The sequence below is a fragment of the Pteropus medius genome, unplaced genomic scaffold (genome assembly GCF_902729225.1).
Source record: "Pteropus medius unplaced genomic scaffold, Ma_sr-lr_union100, whole genome shotgun sequence".
Classification (NCBI taxonomy): domain Eukaryota; kingdom Metazoa; phylum Chordata; class Mammalia; order Chiroptera; family Pteropodidae; genus Pteropus; species Pteropus medius.
Window position 1 is genome coordinate 8053335 of NW_024342471.1, and position 25636 is coordinate 8078970.

The following is a 25636-nucleotide window of genomic DNA, read 5'->3' on the forward strand; positions in this document are numbered from 1 at the left end:
TTCTGCCTCCCATACATGTATGCTCTCCCTCTCTCTCCCTCTGGCACTGGAGGGGATGCAGAGAGGTGCACCAAAGTAGTGTCACCCTTCCTACTCCCTCCAAAACTCATCTAAGTACCCTGGTGCCTCCTTTACCCAACATGTTGTGTGTCCCCTCTTAGCAACTTTCAAGTATATAATACAGTATTGTTAACTATGGTGGCCCTGCTGTACATTAGATCCCCAGAATTTATTCATAATTATATGTTTGTACCCTTTAACTAACATCTTCCCATTTTCCCCTTTCAACTACCAATCTACTCTATGTTTCTATGAGTTTGGCTTTTTTAGATTCCACAAAAAAAGTGAGGTCATACAGAATGTGTCTTTCTCTGATTTATTTCACTTAGCATAATGCCCTCAAGGTCAATCCATGTTGTTTGAAATTGCAGGATTTCCTCCTTTTTATGGCTGAATAATATTCCATTATGTGTGTGTATGTACACACACACACACACACACACACACACCACAGTTTCTTTATTCATCCATCAGTGGACACTTAGGTTGTTTCCATGTCTTGGCTATTATGTCACCTTTTGTGATCTAGCTTTGGAATTCATATGACATTACTTCCATCATACTGTTAGGAAGTCACAAAGACCCAACTGAGTTCAAGAGAAGGGACCATGGACTCAACCTCTTGATTGAAGAGTGGCAAGGATCTAGAAGAGCATGAGGGATGGGAGATATTATTGTGATCAGTTTTGAAAAATATAGTCTGCCACACCAAATAAGAGGATGAGCTCTTGGAGTCAGATGCTTGGATTAGATTCCCAGCTCTACCATTTATGGCTCTGAGTCTCAACTTCATCATCTATAAAATGGGGCTAACAATAGCACTTCATGCAATTGTCATGAGGACTGAATGAGATAAGAACCTAAAGTGCAGGGTACCTGGTGCTCAGTGGGTGTGACTGTTGTTGGGACGGGTCATCATGCTAAGCTCTGACCAGTGTGGTTTACCACACCAGGCCATTGTCTGCTTGTATGTGTGTGAGAAAGCCTGGGGATGTGTTCAAAGATGTGTGTGCAAACCGATCCATTTGCACATGCCCACAGGAGCTCAATGAATGTGTGTGCATGTGTGTCAGTGTGAGTGGGTGTAGAGGTAGAAACTTGAGTAGAGTCCTCCCCGTGTACACAAGGCATGTGCAGGACTATGGATTTATGTGAGTGTGTGGGACAGAGGAGTAAGAATGACAGACCAAGCGTGAGTGTGTGTCCAACAGTATTTGCTATTAGTACTAGGTATCAATAGATCGAGCCATCAGGGTGCACGATATGGGCAATCATGCATATTAGATTGTGTGTATATGTGTGCATGAGTGTGCATATTTTCCAGAAGGTGCCTGTCCATGCTTGATGTTTGAAAAAAATGAGAAAATGTAGAAACAAAGAACCCTTTCAGACTTTTCCAGGAATGTTTAAATATAGTGAACCCTTCAGGACTAAGGATTAGGCGAACCAGGTGGAGGGGTGTGGAGAAAGGCTTTTCTGAGGTTAGTAATCATGCTTGGGCTGGGAGCTAAGGGTCCTATAAGAGCCAATTGCTTCCCACACACAGTTGTCTCTTCAGCTTGGGTGATAGCTTAGCATCTGGGCCCACCTCCTCCTCCTCATTCCCATTGCAATTAGTAGATAATTTGTTCATTCATTTAAATATTTATTGAGTACCTACTATGGGCCAGGTGCTATGCTAGAGGCTAGGAATATAGCCATGAACAAATCTCCACCCTACAGGAGCTATGTCCTAATGGGAGATATTATATACCTAAACACTAATATCATGAACAAATGATATTAGTAATGTGGTAGGTAGTGAGTGCCACGAAGAAAAATAAAAGGGATGGGGGCGATTTGGGAGGTGGGAGATACTCTAGAAAGGAGGTTGGTGTAAGAGAGGAGAGGAGGCATCTGAAAAATGCAAAGGAAAGAGCTTGCAGAAATGACCAACTCAACCAGTTAAAATCCATTCCTGACTGCCCTCTCCCCCTCACCCCCACTCCCGGACTCTCCAGCTAACATGTTTTCCATAGCTACCTCCCCCACCTCAAGGACTCTCCAGCTCACATCTGTTGATTCATAGCTTGCTATCCAACTAATGTTCTTCCTTATCTCTGTAGCTGTGTAGGAATAACAAGACTATGTAAAATTGCTTGTTATGTTACAATTGGGGCTCAGCCTTTGGAAAGGAATCCGCTGAGCAGGTGCCAGCATTAATAAGTACTGCTTCCTGCTCATAGCCTTGATGTCCCATCTCTGTGTTGGAGAATCTTATAACAGTGCTGAAAACGCCAAGGTCATGAGTTCTACAAGACAAACGATCTGTAAGACCAGTGGTCTGGGAATTCCTCCCTGCTTGCAGCCCCTTACTGAAAGCTCCCCCTAAATTGTGAGGCACACATGAAACCTCAGACAAAGGAATCACGCGCCCCTTGCATAGACACTACAAGGGTATATAAGCTGTAAGAAATCTAACCAAGGGAAGCTCGTGCGTGGTGTTGTTAACCCCACGTGCTCCACCTGCCAATAAATTCTCCTTCCTCTAACAAAATTGTCCGAGTGTCCAATTTTCTCCATCGGGTGTCGCTTCCTGCAACAGGAGAGGCCCCTCTGAGGGGCAGAGAACGTAAAGTGGGGGAAGACATTTTAGGCAGAGGGAACAGCAAGCATTCTCAGGTGAGAATGTGCCTGGCACATTCCAGGAATGACAAGGAGACCACTGAGGCTGCAGTGAAATGAACTGGGGGCAAAAGTGAGGGAACTGGATCATAAAGACACCAGGAGATGGAGGACCATGAGCTTTTGCAGGAGAAGATGACTCTCCTTCCTTTCTTTCCCCTTCTCCACTTTCCTTATATGTTGGTTTCCTAGGGCTACTGTAACAAATTACCATGGACTGGGGGCGTAAAACAACAAAAATTTATCCTCTCATAGTTATGGAGACCAGAAGTCCAAAATCAAGGTCAACAGGGCCACACTCCCTATGAAGGCTCTAGGGGAGAATACTTTCTTGCCTCTTCCAGCATCTGTTTCACCGTTTGTGGCTACATCACTCTAATCTTTGCCTTCATCTTCACATGGTCTTCTCCCTCCCTTTCCTCTTTTTATCTCTTCTTAGGATATTTGTTATTGCTTTTAGGATTTGGGGCCCACTCAAATAAACTCATCTCAAGATCCTTAATTGCATCAACAAAGAGCCACTGAAATTGCAATCACAGGTTCTGGAGTTAGGACATGGGTCTGTCTTTTGGGGGACCACCGTTTAGCACATTATACTTCATTTTTTCAGGATCTAAGCCAGAGCCAAGTGGAGCCTCTCTGGGTTTCAGTTTCCACCCTTGTAAAAAAGTACAATAAAAAAGACTCCTAGGGTTGCTAAAAGGGAAAGACGAAATCATGAATGTAAAATGCTTTCTCTAATGCCCCACATATGGTAGGTGCTCGATTTTGAATTGTTATTGTTTGAGGGATGGCTCCATGAAATTAGTCACTTTATGTAGTTTCTTGAGCTTCTTTTGGGTACAGAGCCTCTACTAGGCACCAACGGAGTGAGAAAAGAAGAAGCAGGCCCAGCACCAGATCCCTCCTCCTGACACTGCTCTGGTGGGCAAAGGGTCCCACTACTCTTGCCCTTTGTGATGGTTAATTTTATGGGTCAACTTAACTAGGGCCATGGGGTGCCCAGATTAAACATTATTTCTGGGTATGTTTGTGAGTGTGTTTCTGGGTGAGATTAGCATTTGAATCAGTGGACTCAGTAAAGTAGGTTACCCTCCCTGTTGTGGGTGGGCATCATCCAATCCATTGAGGGACCGAATAGAACCAAAGCCAGAGGAAGGGAGGATTCATTCCCTTATGACTGTTTGCTTGAACTGGACATTGATCTTCTCTGCCCTTGGACTAAATTACACTATCAGCTTTTCTGGGTCTCTAGCTTGCAGATGACAGATCATGGGACTCTTAGTCTGCATAGTAGTGTGAGCCAGTTCCTCAAAATCAGTCTCTCTCCCCCTCCTCTCACAACAGGGATGAATCTCAGATATTATGTTGAGTGAAAGAAGCCAAACAAAAAAGAGTACATGGTGCATAATTCTACTTCTATGAATTTCAAGAATAAGCAAAACGAATTGATGTCTATAAAAATTAGAATAGTAGTTACTTTGGCTGGGAGGCTGGGGATCCTCAACTGGGAAAGGGCTCGAAGGAACTTTCAAGTGGTCCAGAAACAATCTGGGTAGAGGTTACATGGGTTTAACAAATGTAAAATGCATGAAGCTGGGCACTTAGGAGTGCATTTTATTTACTTAATTGTATGTATGTTACATCTCATCCAAAACATTAACAAGTCTATCAGTACCAAGTGTTGGTGAAGAAAGGGAGCACCAGGCTTCTCATGTGTTGCTGGTAGGGGAGGAGTAAATGGGTATAACTGCTTTGGGGACCCATTTGGCACCAACTGGCAAAGTTGAAGTTATGCTTACCCTTTGACCCACTAATTCCACTCTCAAATCTATACATGAGAGAAACTCACACATGTACACAAGAAGACATGTACAACACTGTTCGCTGCATCACCATTTGTAAATCTAAAATATTAGAAACAACTCAAAAGTTCATCAACAGGAATAATAAAATGTGGTGTACTCGTGTAATACAATGCTACATACCAGGTGGGTTAAAAAGAAGAGGTAAGAGAATCACAGGTAGTAGGTCTAGGAGGGCCTCAGAGATCAAGTCCATGCTGTATTTGAGGTATAATGAAACCGAGCCTCAGAGAGGTTGACTGATTTGCCTAAGGTCACATTGCCTAAGGACAAGTTGGGTTAGGCCTAGGTTTTCTCCCAATCCAGTACTCATCCTTAGGGATAGAAAAGGAAATTAGTTTTAGTCCCTGCTCAGGAAGTTTCCTTGAGAGCTACTGGCATAAACTTGGGGAGGGAAATGCAATCATGTTTTGGGTGTCCTATGACCAGCTCGGAGCCTGGCTGCCTCATCACAAATCTCATGACACCTTTACCACCTCTCTGAAACCAGACTAGGATTGCTCAGGGACCCTTAGCAGATACTGCCACCAGAGGGGGTTGGAACAGAGTGAAGACAATGGTGCCAGTTTCTTCTACTAAAACTCTCATCCCATCAGGATCTAAACTCAGTTCCCACCCTGGCCCCACCCTTGCTTGCCTCTAGCACTCCCACACTTAATCATACCATCACCCCTTGCTGCTCCAGGCTTCCCTCCCCTCGTCCCCCTACACTGGTCTCTGTCTTAGATATTTCCTCTGTGGCCTCTGAACCTCTCTATCCACACAAAGCACAGTTCTTGACCTTCTTAAAATGTTTCCTTCCTTTAGGGCCTCTGTGCAAGAGTAAATGGGAGGCCCTGACTTCACTTGGAGGAAAAGTAATTTGTCAACTTTGTTCTCAAGGATATGACTTAATCTTCACAAAGGCTTTTATGGTGGCCCAGTCTGCCCTCCTGAGCCCTTAGAAACAGAGGACCCTAATTTCCTGACAACCTCATGCATCTCAGAACCTTCTCCATTCCCCAGTGCTCCTTGCACACTGTTGCTTGTAGTGGGTGTCGATCATCTCTTTTAGGCACCTAGCAGCTGAACTTCTTTGGGGAAAATCCCCTGCCCCTGAGACAGAGCCCTTCTTCCATACTAAAAACTAAAAATGTCACCCTTGCTGCTAGAGTAAGTCATGTGGCCTAGACTCCACCAGACACTCATAGGTCCACAAAGACTATGGAGGGGCAGCCATCTCTGGGCTACTGGTGACATCAGTGTTCATAGGGCCAATTCTGGCCCACAATTTGGGGCACTGACCTTGGCTAGGTAATCTCCAAGCCTGGTACTCCACACATCCAGGAAATTCTGTGAGTTATCCATTACCTTTTAATAAATAATTTTTCTGCTAAATTAGCCAGAATTATTATTTTGTTGCTTATGACCCAAACTATCCTGATTGATAGACTCTTCCTTTTTACATCAAAACCCTAGCTCTTTTAGGGTCCACACTCTTCAATTACATTCCTCTGTACCCTGCTTTGCTGTCTACCACCCTCTCCTTCATTCACTAAGGACTTTGATCCCTGCCCTACACTCTTCCTCTCCCTCCCAAGTCCTGCCATCTCCCTGGACAACTTCACGTTATGTGAGGTTGAACCATCCTACACCTTGACCGTCTGATTCCTCATCTTCTTGATATTCAGGAGATTTCACCTTCACTTCATATCAGCCACCTACTCCAATGGCTACATCCTAGACTTTATCATCCTGCTCATACTAGTCAGAATGTTGATTGCAGATAACCTAACTCCCAACTAATATGAGTTTAATAACAAAGAGATGCTATTATCTAATGTAACCAGAATCTGGGGATAGGGTGGCTCCAGGGTACATTAATTCAGTGGCAGCCCTGTGACTTCATCAAGAACATAGGTTCTTCTTTTCTCTCCATTCTGCTGTCCTCAGGTATTGGCTGTCATCAGACTGGCTTCCCACATGCTTTCAAGATAGCTACCCCAGGTAGAGGAAAGGGACCTTTTCTTCCTTTTGTCACGTTTTAAGATGAAAGGAAAACTTTCCTAGGTGTTCTCTCCCCATCCCACTTCAACCACTTGGCAGTAAACTTCCCCAGTGACCAGAATTGTATCACCTACTCATGCCTAAACTAAACGCTGGTGTATCAGCAAGAATTAGATTTAGGTGCATAGAACAGAAAGGAAGAAATAAGTGTAGCTTAAAAAAGAACTAAGTTTATCAAGTACAAAGAGTTTGGAGGTAGACCAAGGATAGTTTGTCCAGTGCTATTATGGAAGCTTCATGGTATCATCAGAAACCCAGAAGCTTATCTTTCCAAACTCCACCATTCTCATTGTGGAAGTGTGGCTTCCATCATTAAGGTTATTTCATAGTTCAAGAAGGCTGCTTGAATTTCAGTCATTGCATCACCTTTCTAGGCAGAAAAAAGGAAGAAGAATGGTATTATACCACCCTCACCCCCAAATATCAGAGAATCACCACATCATCTCACAGCTTACATCTCACTGGCCAGACTCAATCATATAGCCACAGTCAATTACAAAGGATTTTGGAGAATATAGTCTTATTTCATGAAGCTAGGTGCTTGGATAAAAATTTATTGCCACACCTTTCTCTTATTAAAACTTCCTTTCTTTGGACTCCTAGGAAGCCAGGGGGAAAAAAATCTCATGATTTGGAGTCAGACAGATTTGGACTTGAATCCTTCATCTGGCCAACTCAATTGAACTATCTGAAACTCTGTTTCCTCATTTGTAAAGTGTAAATAGTCAAAGTATTGCCAAAGAATGTTCTTGATTGCAAGCAATATAACACTTGACCAATAATAGGTTGGGAGACTTCTTTGTCTTACAAGAAGTCACAACACAGAAAGTGGCTTGTGTTCTTTCACTGGCTGGATGATGTCGTGGCCAGTGTTTCTGTGATTCTCTTGGCCTTTTCCTCATGTTGTAGCTTCATGGAATATGTTGTTCCGTGAATGGCATCATATTCACATTCCGGGCAAAAGAAGAATGAGCAGCCTGAGTCTCTTCTTTTCCCAGGAAAGCCAATGTGTTCACAACAAGTCTCACCCAATGGCCAATCTCTTCTGTCTGGGGCAAAGAAAGCTTTTTTTTTTTTTTTACCCCTGGGCTCCACTACTTACTAGCAATGTGATCTTGAACAAGTTATATTGCCTTTCTGCTGTGCCTCAGTTTGATGGGGATGCACTAGCGGCTACCTGATAAATGATAGTAAGAATTAAATGAGTTAATACACATAAAACAGAATAGTGTCTGGTACACAGTGTAGAGTTATTGTTAGGTTTTACTCACAGATTTAAATTTCTTTTCATTCTTCTATGCCCTTTCACTGGACTAAATAACCTCTGTCTTGGTCAGAAGTTGGGCACAGCCTCCCCCTCACAATTACTTCAAGGTCTTATGCGGAGGAAAGAAATACTTTCAAGGACTGTATTAGGCACAAGGTTAAGAGAAGGAATGAAGGGGAAGGACAAGACTGTGGGTGGTAGAAAGAAGTGGGCCAGGAGAGGGGAGAGGAGGGGTACAGTAGGACCCAGGCTCCAAGAACAGGACCTAATTACTGTATTTCATCAAATTTAAGATCCACCATTGTAATAGGCACAATTATTTTATTTTATGTAACACTACCTAATTTTTTAAATGCTGCAATTAGTTTATGACTCGTCATCAGCTGTTACATGCATCCCAATTTCAAAGATATTAAAAGGCAAACAAATGCGCATTATAGAATCATTAAAATATGGGTCTCTAGGGCCTGAAAGATTATAATGCCCTCACCCCAATTTTTAAAAATCCCATTAAACTATAAAATAAGTGTAAGAGGATTTTCTCCATAATGATTGCTTTGAAATATTTTAGGGAGGAAATGGTAAATGTCAAATTCTTTCCCTAAACCACATCTCATCTCCTTTGTTCCCCTGCATGGGCTGAGTCAGCCTGTTGGGTGACCCAGGCTGCCCTGGGGGAGGGGGAAGTCACACAACCGAGTTCTTTGAGCCTCGCCCCTGCCCTGAGGGCAGCAGCAGCTGGAAAGAGGCCCAGCTTTATGGGGAAACAATGGTGCCAGCCAGCTGTGGGTGAGGCAGGGCTGAACAGCCAGGCCTGATCTGACCTGGGTTCAAAAAGCAACCCTTGCACCTGAGGGGTCCACTCCACTTGGGCAAATATCTGAGAGATCCAGGGAAAGTGGAAAGGAAATCCCTTTAGCACCCCTGATGACAGTGACTAACTGTGCATGGAATCCCAGAATTCTCCTCCACAGGACCTCGGGGCCCATAGAATCAATGAAACTGCTTCATTGTACAGATAGGAAAACAAAGGGCTCAAAGGGGCTGGAACTTTCTCTAAGTTACACAGTAAGTCAGTGACAAACCTAGAGCCAGAATCCAGGTTCCCTTTGACTCATCAAGTCTACTACCAAGTGATGATTTATGCAATCTTTTATAAACATGCCCAGGTCATGTTGCTTTGACAAAGTGTCTGTCTGACACATCACATAGTGTCTGACCCATTGATCACTGGACTGAGACACACAGGATCTCAAGTATGAAAACCTGTGGGGAGACCTGTGGGTACCTGCCTGCCTCTACTTCTTCAAGATGATATTTACTGTGATGTAGTAACTGCCTGGATTCAAAGCCCACCTCTAATACTTCCCATGTTTCTGACCTTAGATAAATTACTTTGTCACTTGTAGCTAGCCTCCAAGATAGCCCTCAATGATTCTTACCTCCTGGTAGTCATACCCTTATTTAGCCAATCCCCTCCCACAATGATTAAGGTTGACCTGTGTAGCTACTAGGATATTGCAGAAATGACAATACGACCTCTGTGTCTAGGTCAGAAAAGACATTTCAGCTTCCAGCGTGCTCTCTTTTATCACTTGCCCAGCGGGGAGTCAGCTGCCATGTTGTAAGGACACTCAAGTAGCCCAGAGGAAATATCCATATATGGCAAATAACTGAGATCTCCTTGCCAAGTGCCAGCTCATTTCCCAGCCATATAAATGGGCCACCTTGGAATTACATCCTGCAGCCTTAGTCCAGCTTTAAGATGATGGCAGCCCTGGTTGGCATCTTGGCTGGAACCTCATGAGATGCCCCAGGCCAGAATCACCCAGTTAATCTGCTCTTACATTCCTGACCCACAGAAAATGTGTGAGCTAATAAATGTTTTTTTTTTTTTGCAGTTGTAAGCGCCGTAATTAGTTATACAGCAATAGATAATGAATATAGTCACTCTTTGCCTCCCTTTCCTCATCTTTAAAATGGAGATGATGGTAGTACCTACTTCATAGAAAGGATTCGATAGAATGATGCCTGGAAAGGTCTGGCTCACAGCAAATACTCATTGATGGGAGCCAGTGTTGCTTTATTATTTTATGATCATCATTAATTGAGAGCAGAGATTAAGTATCATGTGAGGAAGGGCCAGAAGGGAGGTTGAAGTAACAACACTCAGTATCTTCATTTTTCCAGCAATTGAGCTCTGACTGCACACTCGCATACTTCCTCCCAAGGCAGAAATCTATGGAGGAGAGACTGTTCTATGGCTGACCACTGCCAGACCCTCGAGCTAGATCTGGGCCAGAACATAGGTGTTTCCCATAAATCCCCTCAGAGACTGTCTGATCAGCCCCTCCCTTATGCCTCATGATGTGCTTGTTCCTGGAATAGGCTGTTGTCCTGCCCTTGGCAAGCAAATAAGGGATTTTCCCCCTTATCTGGGGAGAGTTATTCACCAGTACCCTTATCCATCCTGCCCTGTTCTACGTAATTCATTAGTGCCTGCCACATGGTGTGGAGGATATCCACGTCATCTTGCTCCTGCCCAAGACACACGTCCTATGTAAGTTATTTCTTATTCATCTGATAGGAGGCCCTTTCAATAGACCTTGTTTATCTCAGCACTTTCCAGGGATGTTCCCTTACCCCTGGCAGCTACCCAGTTAAGGATCGCTTTGCTTGTTAGTCTATCTCTGAAAACTGAGTTTAAATTTTAACTTTGCTACTGACTTATTCTTTGTCAAGTCATTCAACCTCTTGAGCACCATTTCCTCATCTACCAAATAGGATAGTAAATTTTTCCTCAAGGTTGTTGGGGGAAGAAAATGAAGCAAGACAGTAGGAATGCTTTGTTAAGTGGAAATAATAAACTACAGTTACCTTTGAACAACATAGGTTTGAACTGTGCAGATCCACTTATACATGGATTTTTTTCCCCAATAAATACATACTTGGCTCTTAGTATCCTAGGGTTTTGTACTCATGGGTTTAACCAACCATGGATAGAAAACCATATTTTCCATCCACAGTTGGAATTTATGACTGCGGAGGGCCAACTGTTTGCATTGTTCTCTGCCATTTTATATAAGGGACTTGAACATCCACAGATTTTGGTATCCACAGGGATCCTGGAACCAGTCCCCCTCGGATACCAAAGGACCGTAGTTAAGTTTTGGGGGAGTCAAAAGTTATACATGGATTTTTGACTGCATGAGGGTCGGCATCCCTAACCCCTACATTGTTCATGGGTCAACCGTATGAATTCTCCCAATCTGTCGGGTGCTGCCCAGCTCCCTGTTCTGCCCCATTCTCCCCGTAGCTGGAGCCACTTAACTCTCACATGTAGGCTCTGCCCTGCTCTGGTCTTGAGAATAACTTTGTTTTTTAATCAAGGGACCTTAAAAGAGATTTAATCTCTTTAATTAGGGACTCAGCTATAAGTCGAAAATATGTCATAGTAACTTCTTCCTATGTCCAAGATCAGTTTAAAATAAATTATTTTAAAATCACCTCAGTAATAACATTGCAGTATAGAATACTGATCCTTAAATTTGGATATGCATTGGAATTAGCCTGAAGGGTCAATGTTGATGCCTGGACATCCCCTCCACCGATTTGGATTTAATTCTCTAGGGTGTGGATTGGACATTAGGAGTTATAAAAGCTATTCTGCCTTACACCCTGAATTAAACATTAGTTTTCAAGACAGTGGACATTAGGTAATGAAGGACAGTAATCTCTGAGAGGCTGGAAAAAAATGAGATGAGACCTCTGATTTCCCAAAATTATTATTGTCTTGAGAGTTTTCAGGCTATGGTGTAAGGAGAGGGAACTCAGATGGAGCCCAGCAGACTCTGTGAGTTAGGGAGATGGAGCTGAGAGTCTGGGGAGACCAAAGAGGCTAGAGTTGGCAGAGTACCAGAAAGAAGAGAGTTACATAGAGAGAGGATTCTGGAGATCTAAAGCTGAGTACTCACTATCTGAGGTTGGGGAAAGAACCGCCCAAAAGTGTTAGAGGTAACAGTGTTCTTGTTCTTGTTCTTGGGGATTGGGAATAGTGCCTGTTTTCACCAGCCAGACTGAAAAGCCTTGTGATTCATAGGGCATGCAGTAGAGTACAAAGTTCTCAGTAGTGGAAAAAAATTAGCCCTAGACTAAGTACGGCTTTGGTCCCACCTAATCCTAAAAGCAAGACCCAAAAGGATCAGACTATTTCCAAATTAACTCTTTGCATTCTAGAATGGAGTTGAAGAATACTTATAGAATTAGAAAAATATCCAGCAGCCAATATTCACAATATCTGACATCCAATGAAAAAATTCACCAGTCTTGCAGAGGAGGAAATAATGAGGAGAAAAATGAAGTGAAACTGACCCAGAATTAGCAGACAAAGTCATTAAAACAATTACTGTAACTGTATTATACATGTCCAAAAAGATAAGCAGAGACATGGAAGATATAAAAAAGTCAAATTTTAGAGGTAAATGAGATTTTAAAATGTACTGTATGGGATTAACATCATATTAGACTTTACAGAAGAAAGATTAGTAAACTTGAAGATATAGCAGTAGAAAATATCTAAAGTGAAACAGAGAGAAAATTGAAAAATAATAAACATAGCATTAGTGAGCTGTGAGATAACCTCGAATATTCTAATAAATGTGTAATTAGAGTCTTTGAAAGAGAGGAGGGTGGAACAGAAAAATTATTTGAAACAATAATGGCTGAAAAATTTCCAAATATGATGACACAGTGGTCTATTGAGAAAGAAAGCTGAATGGAATCCATTTTTAAAAACCTACTAGTACTAATAAAAAGATCAATATACAAAAATAAATTGTATTTTATATACTAGCCATGAATAATTAGAAATTGTAATAAAAATATCATTTACAATAGCATCCAAAACTATGAAATATTTAAGAACAAATATGATAAAGGATAAGAAATATCTTGCTATTTCCCACACCCTAGAAAACTACAGAACATTGCTGTGAGACTAAAGAAGACCTAAATAAATAAATATGCTATGGTATGGGTCAGAAGACTTAATAATGTTAATATGTCAATTTGCCCCAATGCAATCTCAATAAAAAGAACTCTAGCTGGCTTTTTGTAGAAATTGGCAGGTTAGTTCTAAAATTCATATGGAAATGTCAAGCCTAGAGTGGATGAAACCTGATTTCAAGACAATATAAAGCTATAGTAGCCATGACAATATGATCTTGGCATAGAGTTTGAGAATAGATTAATGGAATAGAATAGAGAAAATGGATCCACACATATATGGAGAACTGATTTTCTGCAAAGATTCTAAGGCAGTTGAGTGGAGAAAGAATAGTCTTTTCTATACTGGTTGAAAACAACCGGTTACTCCTATGCAAAAGAAAAAAATTATAGAATTTTTTAAGAACTTTGATCCATATCTTGTACTATATGCAAAAATTAACTCAAACTGGACTATAGGCCTAAACATAAAACCTAAAACTGTAAGACTTCTCAAAAAGAAAAAACTTTACAACATTGGATTAAGCAAAATTTTCTTAGATACCATACCAAAAGCACAAGCCATAAAAAACCAAATGACATATTGGATTTTATCAAAATTACCAAAAGCACAAGCCATAAAAACACCAAATGATATATTGGATTTTATCAAAATTAAAAACTTACACTTTTTATAAGATACTATTAAAAGAATGAAAAGACAAGTCACAGACTGGGAGAAAATATTTGTAAATCATAAAACTAAAGTACCAGAATATATAAATAACTCCCAAGACCTATTAAGAGAACAAACAACCTGGGACGACTTCAGCCCTTGCCACTGCCTCTGCCACTGAGACCATGGCCTTCCAGTGGCAGTTGGTCTCAAGGCTGCCCGTCACATTCTTTTCTCCTGCAATGGAATGGAATTCATCATTGTTCCTATACAGCTTCCCGGAAACATCTGTACATAGGTAATAATACAAAGGTTATTTGCCAGGGTTTTACTATAAGCAGGACACCTTTCATAGCCAGCAGGCATGTCTTTGATACTATAAAGGAGGCCAAAGAACAGATAGGAGTGCCAGTTTTACTCATTTATATCTCTCCTCCTTTTGCTGCTGCTGTCATTAAACTATTGAGGCAGAAGAGCCCTTGGTCAGGGGCATTACTGAAGGTATCCCCACAACAGGACACAGTATGAGCCAAGCACACACTGCTGTTCAAGGGAAAGACAAGGCTGATCAGGTCAAAATGCCCTGGAGTCATCAATCGTGGAAAATGCAAAATTGGCATGCCTGGTCATATTCACACACAAAAAAATTGATATTGTGTCCAGATCTGGCACCCTGACTTATGAAGCAGTTCACTAAAAAGCACAAGTCCGATGCGGGCAGTCTTTCTGCATTGGCATTGGAGGTGATCCTTTTAATGGAACAGATTTTATTGACTGCCTTGAAGTCTTTGTAAATGATCCAGCCATACAAGGCATCATATTGATTTGTGGAATTGGTGATAATGCAGAAGAAAATGCTGCAGAATTTTTGAAGCAACATAATTCAGGTCCCAAAGCCAAGCCTGTGGTGTCTTTTGTTGCTGTTCTAATGGCCCCTTCATGTAGGAGAATGGGTCATGCAGGGGCAATTAGTGCTGGAGGAAAAGGTGGAGCTAAAGAAGTCTCTGCCCTTCAGAGTGCAGAAGTGTTGTTACAAGTCTCCTGCACAACTGGGAGCTACTATCTACAAGGAATTTGAAAAGAGGAAGATGCTGTGAAAGAAAAAAACAAAAAGTTCCCTAAGCCTGTGAACCAGCAACTATTTGCTTCTATTGTCCACTGATTGTCAGCCTGTGCACCTGTCACTGGGCTTCTAGTATGGCAGGAAGCCAAAACAAAGTTGAGAATGTTCTATATTGAGATATTTTCACCTCATTGTATGACAGACAGCAAATAAATCTACCATTCGATTTAAAAAAGAGAACAAACAATCTAATAAAGAGCTAACAATTTGAAGACACTTCACCAAAGTAGATATTTGGAAAGTAAATAAGCACATGACAATATTGACAGCTGCTGAGAGCTTAAACATGATACGGATAGATACTGCTAATAATAACAAAACAGATTTATTGAGTACTTTCTATATGCCATATGAAATAATAGAAAAAATATATATTGGTCTCTGGACCCTAGCACAAAGCTCCTAGAACGCTTGTAATTTCCTAAGTGATAAGAACATTAGCAGCATCATTTGTTCTACCATTTAGTCTTTGACTCTGGTTCTTTTATTATTTTAAAATTGTTTTTGAGTTATTTAATTAGTTTTTTTAAAGTAATGATATAGGTGCTTGTGAATCCACCATCCCAGAATAAAATGCAGAAGCTCATAATAACCTGCATTTAACCATATGCCCTCCTCTGCACCCTTTCTCTGGCCGAGGTTAACCATCCTCCTGAATCCTATGTTCATCATCCCTCTTTTATTATTAAAAATTGCTGTTGAATTGTATATATAGTAAACTCTACGTATATTAAATGTACAATTCTAATTTACATATATGTGTATGTAGATTTTTGTGTAACCAGATCAACATATAGAACATTTCACATGCCCAGAGGCTCCCTCATGACCCCTCCTAGCTAATTCCTGCCACTCCAGAGTAACCTGTATTCTTACCTCTATCACCTTATGCTTATTTTGCCTGTTCATAAATATTTTTTAAAAAGTACACTTTTATGGTATATATTCTTTTTGTTTGGCTTCTTTCACTCATCATTATGTTTGTGCAATTCATCTATGTTTTTATGTGTAGCAGTAGTTTGTCCTTTTTATTGCTATATGTATTCTTTTGTCTTAATTTACCATAATTTATTTTATTCATTCTCCCATTGATAACATTTGGGTTGTTCCCTTACTTTCCTTTGTGTATTGCTTTATTGCATCTATATGTATTTCTAAAAGTATCATTTCTATGTTTACAACTGAGGAAACCGAGGCTTAGAGAAGTTAGATGACTTGTCTGAGGTCACACAGCAAATAAGGAACAGAACCAGAATTGACTCCACATCCTGAGCTCTGCGCCTCAGTTACAGAGGAATGGGAGTAAGACCCTTTCACTTCTACTCTCTGAGACATAGGGATTGCCCTGAGTTCAGTCCAAAAAATTCAGGTGGCCTGACTATTTTTGGTAGCAGCAGGCTCGTGAAGCAGCCTCATGGCTGGGAGCTCTGTGTTTGTGTCATGAGCCCATTCTTACCCTCCCAGTCAGCAGTGGCAAGTACCTGACAGCTCCTTCCACATCCGTTATACTGAACAATATCCGGAAGACTGTGGGTTCAGGGGCCTAGCCTTTGTCCCTCTCTAACCCCAGGCCAGGCAGAGCAGGATGTGGAATCATCAGGTAGGCAGACCAGGGCCAGCTGCCGTGCTGGGTCGCCTTGGGTGAGCCCCCAGATACTCTTGTCCATATCTTACCTGAGTGGTTTGTCTTTCTCTGCATATACTCTGTGATGAGACTTACTCACATTTTTCTTTAAATCAATCACTTTTTAAAAAAACTTAACAATTTGAGTTATTTTTAAAACAACTATTTTTCAAATAGCTAATGTAGGTATCGAATACATTATTCAAAAATTATGAACAGGCATGGAATAAAATGTTTTCTTCCTACTCTTGTCCCCCAGCCACCCAATTCCTTTAAGAGACATTCAGTCATTCATTTCCTTCATCTCTCAGAGATGTTCTATGCATATACAAACAAATGTATATATAGTCTATATATTTTTATTTTTTAGCAAATGTTTAGACTTTATCTTCTAAATAAAATTAATTGGAGACTGTTTCATATAGTATATATACTTGATCTGCCTTGCTCTTTTTTTTTTAAGGCTTATTGACCTTATTTCCAGTCTTTTCCTATTACAGACAATGTTGTGATAAATAACTATATTCCTCTGCTATTTTGCTCATTGAATATTTATCTAAGGAATAAATTTTTAGAGATGGAACTGCGGAACAACTGGCCTATGTAATTTTTGTAAACAACTTTATAGAAGTATAATTGACATACCATAAAATTCAACCATTTTAAGGTACATTTTAATGATTTGTGGTAAATTTATTGAGTCGTACAATCATCATGACAAACTATTTTAGAATATTTTCATCATGCCAATAAGACAGTGAATTTCCATTCCTACCCCTTGTCCCAGGCAACCACTCATCTACTTTCTGTCTCTATAGATTTGCCTTTTCTGGACATTTCATATACATGAAATTATATAATAAGTGATCTTTTGTATCTGGCTTCTTTTATTTAGTTTAATGGTTTTAAGGTTCTTTCATGACATAGCATGTATCAATAGCTTTTTTTTAATTATTGAATGGTATTACATTGTATGGATATAGTACATTTTTTTATCCATTCACCAGTTGATAGATTTTTGAGGGGTTTTTTTTTTTCACTTTTTGACTGTGATGAATAATGCTGCTGTGAACAGTCACATGCAAGTCATTGGTAGACATATTTTTAAAATTTTCTTGGGTAGATACGTAGAAGTGGAATCGTTGGGTCTTTTGATAAATTTATGTTTAACTTGTAAGAAACCAACAAACTTTTCCGAAGTGGCTGTACCATTTTAGATTCCCACCAGCAATGTATGAGATTTCCTGTTTTTCTACATTCTTGCCAATGTTTGTTATTGTCTGGAGGGTTTTTCTTTTTTTTAATAACCATTCTGGTGGGTGTGAAATGGCATCTCATTGTTGTTTTAATTTGCATTTCACTAATGACTAATGATGTTGGGCATCTTGTCATGTGCTTATTAGTCATTTGGTATTTACATTGGTGAAATGTTTATTCAAATCTTTTGCCCATCTTTTTTAATGAGGTTGTCTTCTTACTATTGAATTTTAAGAGTTCTTTGTATATTCTGGATACAAATTCTTCATTATGTATGTGTTTTGCAAATATCCTCTCCCAGTCTGTGGTTTGTTTCATATTCTTAAAGATGTCTTAAAAAAATTTTTTTTTTATTGAAGTGAAATACAGATAACATAGAATTAACCATTTAATATTGAATAATTTCATTAATGGTAACTTTTGAAGTACAAACATTGTCAATTTTTTGGCCTAATTTATCAATTTTTTTCTTGGATATCAATTTATGGAAAATGCTTTTGATGTCATATCTAAGAAATCTTTGTTTAACCTAAAGTTTTGAAGATTTTTCTTCAATATCTTCTTAAAATTTTATACTTTGATTCATTTCTTTAGGTTTCTGATCCATTTTGATTTATTTTTTGTTTATGGTGTGAATTAGGAATACAAGGTCATCTTTTTACATGTGGATATTTTCATACGTGTATTTTTAATTTAAATAAATATGGCCGAATTGTCTTTCTACCACACAGTTGATATCACAGCAATTAGCAGTGAGCCTGGCTGTTTTCTCACACCTTTGCTAAAACAACTGAGATATCAAACTTTTTGTTCTTGGCCAATCGAATAGTGAACACATAGCATCTCAATAGTTTTAATTTGATAAATTTCTACTTTAGCCACATCCTAAGCATTATCTGTGAAATGACCAGCTCAATGTGTAAGCTATCTACTATTTTAGTATACATTAGTAAGAAACACAACTACTAAGATAAAAAAATTACCATACAGTCTACTAAAATGTTTACAGATAAAATGATATATGCCGTCTGGGATTTACTTCCAAATAAGTGGAACGGTTGGATTTTTTGATCCAAAAAATTCAAATAAATCAAAATAAATAAAAAAAACTTATATGGTATACCAGAATATTTACAGAGAAAATGATATATGCTGTCTGGGATTTGCTTCCTTTTGGTAGAAGTAATGGATGGAAGTTATTGTTAATGAGGTGATGCTTGAAGCTGGGTGAAGCTGGAAATTCATCATACTGTTTTTTTCTTTCATATATCTTTAAAATTTTTCATAATGAAAAGTTTTTTTTATGACCATTTATGGCATCACCTAAAATCATCCTGTGTACATTCATTAATGCACAGCCTCTTGGAAGATGCTGGCTCAAAGGTTAAGAATGAAGGCTCTTGATTCAAGCTGACCAAATTTGAATCCTGCTTCCACCAGTTACTAGCTGATCTCAGGCAAGTCTAACTAATGTAAGGAGGAGGAAAGAGAACTAAATGTTAAATCAAGCTATATCCAGAAACTGCAACGTTTTGCTGCCAGACTTTGGGAAACCTGCAGAACAGAGGAATATTCTTATTGAGATTACTAACAAACCATTTACCCATACTGTGAAGGGAAAACAGGAAAACAGAGTCTTTAAGTCATGCCCTACACAAAATAAATACAATCATTCATTCTATAAGGCTAAAACCAATGGGAACCTCTGGATCACAGGCTAGCACTCTTTTTCACATTACATACTCTTCTCTTTCACTTTATATACCCATACCATCAAAGGAAAATAAGCAAACAAAGTCTTTAACCTATTTCTGGTTTAGAAAAAAGAAATGCAACTTGCTGCCAGCATTAATTTAATTTCACATAAATTCGCTATTTGAGGCTGAAGGAAATCTGACCGGTTTTCAATGTGAAAATAAAATATAAAAACTGTTCTTGGAGTTATTTCTAAACAGAACTTGTCTCTAATCCTAATGTAACAGAAATGTATACATAAATCAGATTCATCAAATGAATCTTCAGCTAACAACTGTTCGAAAACAATGTTAACACCATGCATAGGAATGCTACGTTTCCTAGGATTTGACATTTTCAGCTATCGAGAATTACTATATTCTGTAAATGAAAATGCCACTACTAAAAACAGAATGCTACAAATAGAATGATGTCATTTGTTTCCAAAGACTATTGCTATACTAGAGCGATGCGAAAATAATAATAAAAGCAAGGCATTTCGTTGCAAACTTTGTGGGTAATATGCAAGTCACCTCAAGGTAAACGCTGCAGCTACAAGTGCCTCCTGTGAATATTCTCGGGGCAAATGAGAAATGGGTTAAACTGTAATTCATAGAAACTAAGAATGATATATCAACTGAATTCCCCGAACACTCGGAGCTTTTTTTGTCTTTGCTTTTTCTGTTTTGGTCTTTTCTTGGTCCCTCTCACCATCTTTTTCTCTGTCCCTCTCTTTGTCTTGAATTCTTTCCTGCACTGAGTCAAGAACTCTCTTGGTAGAGGGCTTGAGCTTCGCCCTACTTGGGGGAATTTGCCCTGTCCCGCATAAAAACCTCTCTGAGACATAGTTGCCTATTCTGAAAAATGCAGCACTAATTTTAATCAAACACTTACTATGGTTCTGTACTATGTTAACACTCATTTTATCCTCTCTACAACCCTAAGAGGTAAGGTACTACTACTAGTCCTGTTTCACAGATGAGAAAACAGCAGATGATTGGACCATTTGATAATTGAGGGACCTGGTCCTCCTCTCTCCAAGTTTAGAAGTTCCTCAAGGACTGGAAACAAAGTCACAGGTCTGTCCGTTTGTATTTCTGATTGCCCCTTTTGCCACCTCAGGAGAAGTTTACATGAATCCAGGCTGAGTTCTTACATTCCCAGGAGTGTTTCTGGTCTGACACACCTTCTCAGCTTGCATAAGGTGACCTGGATATTTGTCACTTGATTTCATCTTTGCCTGAGGAATTTGCAGACTTACTTTATTTATTTATTTATTTATTTATTTATTTATTTATTTATTTATTTATTTTTAAGAGTTGTAGATTCTGGTTTAGGACAGACATTTTCAGTGAGAACTGTAGGTAAGAAATGATTCTGATCTGCAGTCTGTAGAGATGGGATCATGGGGCTTTCCTAGGAGAAGGCCAACTTTAGGTTTGAGAGCAAGGAAAGAGAGCATGGAGGATAATGAGCAGAACTACAAGAAGCTCTGACATGCTGTTTATTTTCTAAGGGAGTTCCTTAGTTTTACAGTTTTTCATCTGAATCTCATTTCTCCCAGAAACTGCAGGAGGAGGTGCTGAGAGCACCTTATGGCTATTTATTTTTGTAACTTATTTTTTGTACTTCTATATTCAGTATAGAAAATCTGAAGGATACAGAGAAGCACAAATTCTCTTCTTCAGATTGAGTCAAGGAGGGGCCATTGTGAAGTAGTTGAAAGGACAGTCAACTTTCAGTTTTAAATCCCAAGTCTGTTTCTTGCATTATCTGTGAATTTTAGCAAGTCACCTAACTCTCTGTTTCCACCTCTAGAAAAATGGTATTTGCAATACATCCTACCTCATCGGGGGTAAATATAAGCACATCTAGTTCAGGGTATACAGTAGGCACTCAATAAATGTCTCTCTGTTTCCTCCCACAATTTACAAAGTTTTTATTGAAGTGTTTTCTGAGCACTTTAAAGGTGTTATTACATGCTAGAGGAAATACAGGGATGAATAAGACCAGTTCTTTGCTCTGAAGAGCTATGGTTTGGAGAGGGAGGAGATATTACAAGATTAAATGGTCTAGTCAGCTGCCTTTAGATAAAAAAAAAAAAAAACAAATGTGATCCCAATTTCCAGTTGTCAGCAGAGGCCCAGAGAGGCCAGGTCATACAGCAAGTAAATAGTAAATAGTAGGAGAGGATTGGAACCCACTTAGGAGGAATATTGGGACAGAGGCAATGAGAAAGATTTTGGAAATAAAGTCATGGTAGTTTGTAGCTCAAAAGAGAGAAATAGGTGGGAGACAGAGAGGCCTGTGCATGGATGAGGGGTTACAAATCCAGCCCTTTGTTGGGCTGCATTTTACTTTTATAGAATTTCCTTCCCCTCACCCAACATTTTATTAAGAAAAATTTCAAACATATGGAACAATGGAAAGATTTGTACAGTGAACATCTATTTCTCACCACCTAAATTCTGCAACTGTTAACAGTTTGCTACATTTGCTTTGTCACATATTCATTCATCTATCCCTCGATCTTCCATCTATCTATTTTATTTTTGATGTATCTCAAAGAAACTGCAGAGTTCACTTTACCTCTAAACACCTCAGCATGTCTATCATTAACTAGAGTTCATGATGTATTTTTTCATTTTTTAAAAATTATTTTATATAAGTCCACAATGTATTTTAAGGTTAAAATTATATACAGTGATATGCATAGATCTCAGTTATACCATTTGCTGAGTTTTGACAAATACAACTATGGAATCCATGCCCCTAACAAGATACTGAAAGAACTTTTTCAACACTCCCCAAAATTCCCTCCCTCCAGAGGTAACCACTTTTGTGATTTTTTTTTCACCATTGATTAGGTTTTACCTGTTCTAGAATATCATACAAATAGAATCATACAGTGTATACTCTTTTGGATAAGGCTTCTTTTAGCATAGTGTCTGAAACATCTATTTTATTTTGTGTTTTAGTAATTTTTTTTTTATTGCTTAGTGGTATTCTACTGTGTGAATCCATTTTCCTGTTGATGGAAAGAACAGGCGTTTTAAACACTTTGAATTGGTTGCTAGTGTTTTAGACTTGAGTTTAAATCCTGGCTTTGCCACTTGCTACTTATGTGTCCATAGGCTGGTTACTTTGCTTGAGACTCAGCTTCCCCATCTGTACAATGGGAAAAATATAGATATTGCATATTTAGTGCTTGCCGTGTGCTTGCCTGGCTCTCTTCTAATTGCTTTACATGCTCATTTAATTCTCACAATGACCCATGAGATAGAGTATATTACTATTTCCGTTTTATGAATGGGGAAACCGAGCACTCCACCTAGATTGCTGGGAGTGTTCAATGAGATGAGATAGTCTATGTAAAACACATTAATTATAATGTAGAAAGTAAACATTAGCTGTGTTTTTTTAAATTTTACCTTACTAGCCCTTGGAGGAATTTAAGTTTACTACTCGTAATGGAAAAAATGTGTAACATACTGGGAGTAGGGTTGCCAAATAAAATGCTAGATGCCCAATTAAATTTGAATTTTAGATGAACAATGAAAATAATTTTAGTATAAATGTTACATCAATATTTGCCTCATTTATATAACAATTATTCATTGTTTATCTGAAATTCAAATTTAACTGATCATCCTATATTTTTATTTTCTAAATCTGACAACTCTACCTGGGAGGCAGTAACTGAGGTGATGAGGGATGCGACTTGTGTACCTCATTTTGCAGATGAGGGAACAGTCTTAAAGAAGGGAATTGATGGAACCATGACCTCAGGTCTTAAGTGGTCTCTTTTGATCCAGATCTCAGGCTTCCAGAGCCCCATCAGTGTCTTCTATCAATATACAGCTTGACCACTTTTCAAGTTTTCCTCTGCTTCTGGCAGTTGAAAACAGAGTGACTTCAGGGAAGAGGAGGACAGCAGTGTGACTAAGTGTTCTGCAGGAAGCCAGTAAGTGACAGATGGCATGTGGGCTGGTGGGGTTTCTCTCCTCACCCTTTCTAGCTCTGTATCCCTGCTTCCTTCCCTCCTCTCTCCCCAGAGGCCTGGGAAGCTCCTTCCCTTGCTGGTAGGGACCTACATGTCAAAGGCAGAAGTAGGGTGTAGGTGGCTCAAGGCTTCATCAGCCACTGGTTCTACATTCTGACCAAGAAAAGACTAGACCGGCTTCTGAATCAGGAACCTGGGAGCCAGAGCCACACAGCCTGAGAGATGAGAAAATGGCCAGGCTGGGATTCTCTGCCCTGACTAACTCAGCTTCTTTTTGGAGAACCACCAACTACCACCCTGAATTTCCTAGAGTCTTCATGACATTTTAGGAGGTAGGATTCATTACTCTCATTTAGAGATTCGGACACTGAGATTCAGGGGACTTGCCTAAGACCTCTGAAGTAAGTTGTTGAAAGGACTAGATCCTTGATCCATATGCCTCTGAAGAAACTTAAATGATTAATTTTGCTGGGTACTGCCTCCCAGATCAGAGCTAATCAATCCTGTTGGTATTAGCAAGGTTATGATATCATAATCCAGTGTTTCTGAAAATGTGATTTCTGGGCATCAATGTCACTTGGAAACTTGTTAGAAATGCAAATTCTTGGGCCTGATTCTAAAACTTCCTGACTCAGAAATTCTGTGGGTGGTTGGTACCTGGCAATCTGAATTTTAATAAGCCCTCCAGGCGATTCTGATGCATTCTAAAGTTTGAGAATCTTTGGTGTATAGTAGAAAGAGATGCATTTTTGGAACAAAATGAGTATAGATTTAAAACATTTGTTTTAAGTAAACTTTTATTGACATATACAGAAAAATACACAAAACACATAGTTTGATGAATTTTCACGAAGTGTACCCAAATCAAGATACAGATTATTACTAACCCTGAAAAACCTCTTTGTGTTTTCTTTGTGTTTTCTACCTCTCCTCAAAGGGTAATCACTATCTTGACTTCAAACACCATAGATCAGTTTTGCCTAACATTATATAGTTTTAAAAATTGTAGATGAAGACAGAATCTGGAGCCAGCGGACTTTGGTTGGAGCCAGAGGACTTTGGTTGGATCCATGGTTCCTGGATGAGTGATGTTAGACCAGTCATCTAATTTCCTTGAGTTTCATTTCCTTCTTTGTATAATGGTGATAAAGATACTTCATTGACTTAAAAGAACAGATTTCCAAAATTGTCTGATGACAAGAATCACCTGGGGACGTTAGTCAAAAAACCCACTCTTCCCAGAGCATAACATTCTTAACAGGATAAAAATTGGTTGGAGGTGGGGAGGAAATTTTTTTTTTTTTAATGAAAAAGCACAGGTATACATATGGCACGTAAGTAGATATGCAGTATATCTGTGATGTTAAAATTTCATGGGGGGAATGATTAGGGAAAAATGTCTAAAAATGTTACTGAGAAAGTTGATTTTTAAAAAAGGTTGAGAAACCGTGCCCTCCAGCAGTTATTCTCCAAGTGTGGTCCCTGATTCAAAATGCAAATTTTCAGGCCCCACCCCAGACCAATTGAATCAGAAATTGTGGGGGTGGGGCCCAGTAATCAATATTTTAACAGATCCTCCAGATAATTCTGATGGACACTAAAATTTGAGAACCATTGTCCTAGGGAATCTGAATAGAGTAGAGGTCCAGGAATCTGTACCTTTAACAAGCTCTCAAAAGGCATTTTTCAGGAAACATTGACATGGAAGATTTAAAAGTACTTTGAAAAGTGTGACTTTCCAGATGGTAAAACATTATTTTCATTAAGAGGAAGTAGGCTAAACAATAAAGCAAAGGTCACTAAGCACTTAGTTTTGCCTCTGAGTCTTCCTGCACAGCCTATTCATTCTCACAACCAACCAATGAAGGAAGAGGATGGACTCTGAAGCCAGATTGCCTGAGTTCTTATCCAGCTTGTGACTTGGTTTATGCATCTGTAATGTGAGCACAGTGAAGGTACTTCCCTCATAGATTTGTTGTGATCATCTCTTAGAACTGTCATCACTTACGTGTAAGCTATTTTCACCAACCCTAAGAGCACACTGTTAAAGGGTTATTTGAACCCAAACTAATGTTAACTCCATTCAGTGGTTCTCAAAGTGTGATCCCCTACCAGGAGCACATCAGATTGCTAGTTGGAAATGCAAATTATTAGATCCCATCCTAGATCTACTGAATTAGAAACTCTGGTGGTGGTGTTGTGGCACGATCAATTCTAAGACCCACGGAGCCAATTGAGATGAATTGTGAGCCTTTATTAGCCAGCCGGCGACTGACTCTACCACGCAGGGTCAGAGGCGCTCAGCCCTGAGCTTTCAGAGGAGGCAGCTTAGAA

At 39.4% G+C, this 25636-nt stretch overlaps 1 protein-coding gene and 1 pseudogene across 1 annotated transcript in view; both read left to right on the top strand.

Annotated features, from left to right (window-relative positions):
* The window catches only part of ITCH (itchy E3 ubiquitin protein ligase), a 145485-nt gene that overhangs the window by 13593 nt on the left and 106256 nt on the right, over positions 1-25636 (top strand). The window lies entirely within an intron of this gene.
* On the top strand, positions 11110-14658 carry LOC120603372 (succinate--CoA ligase [ADP/GDP-forming] subunit alpha, mitochondrial-like; annotated as a pseudogene).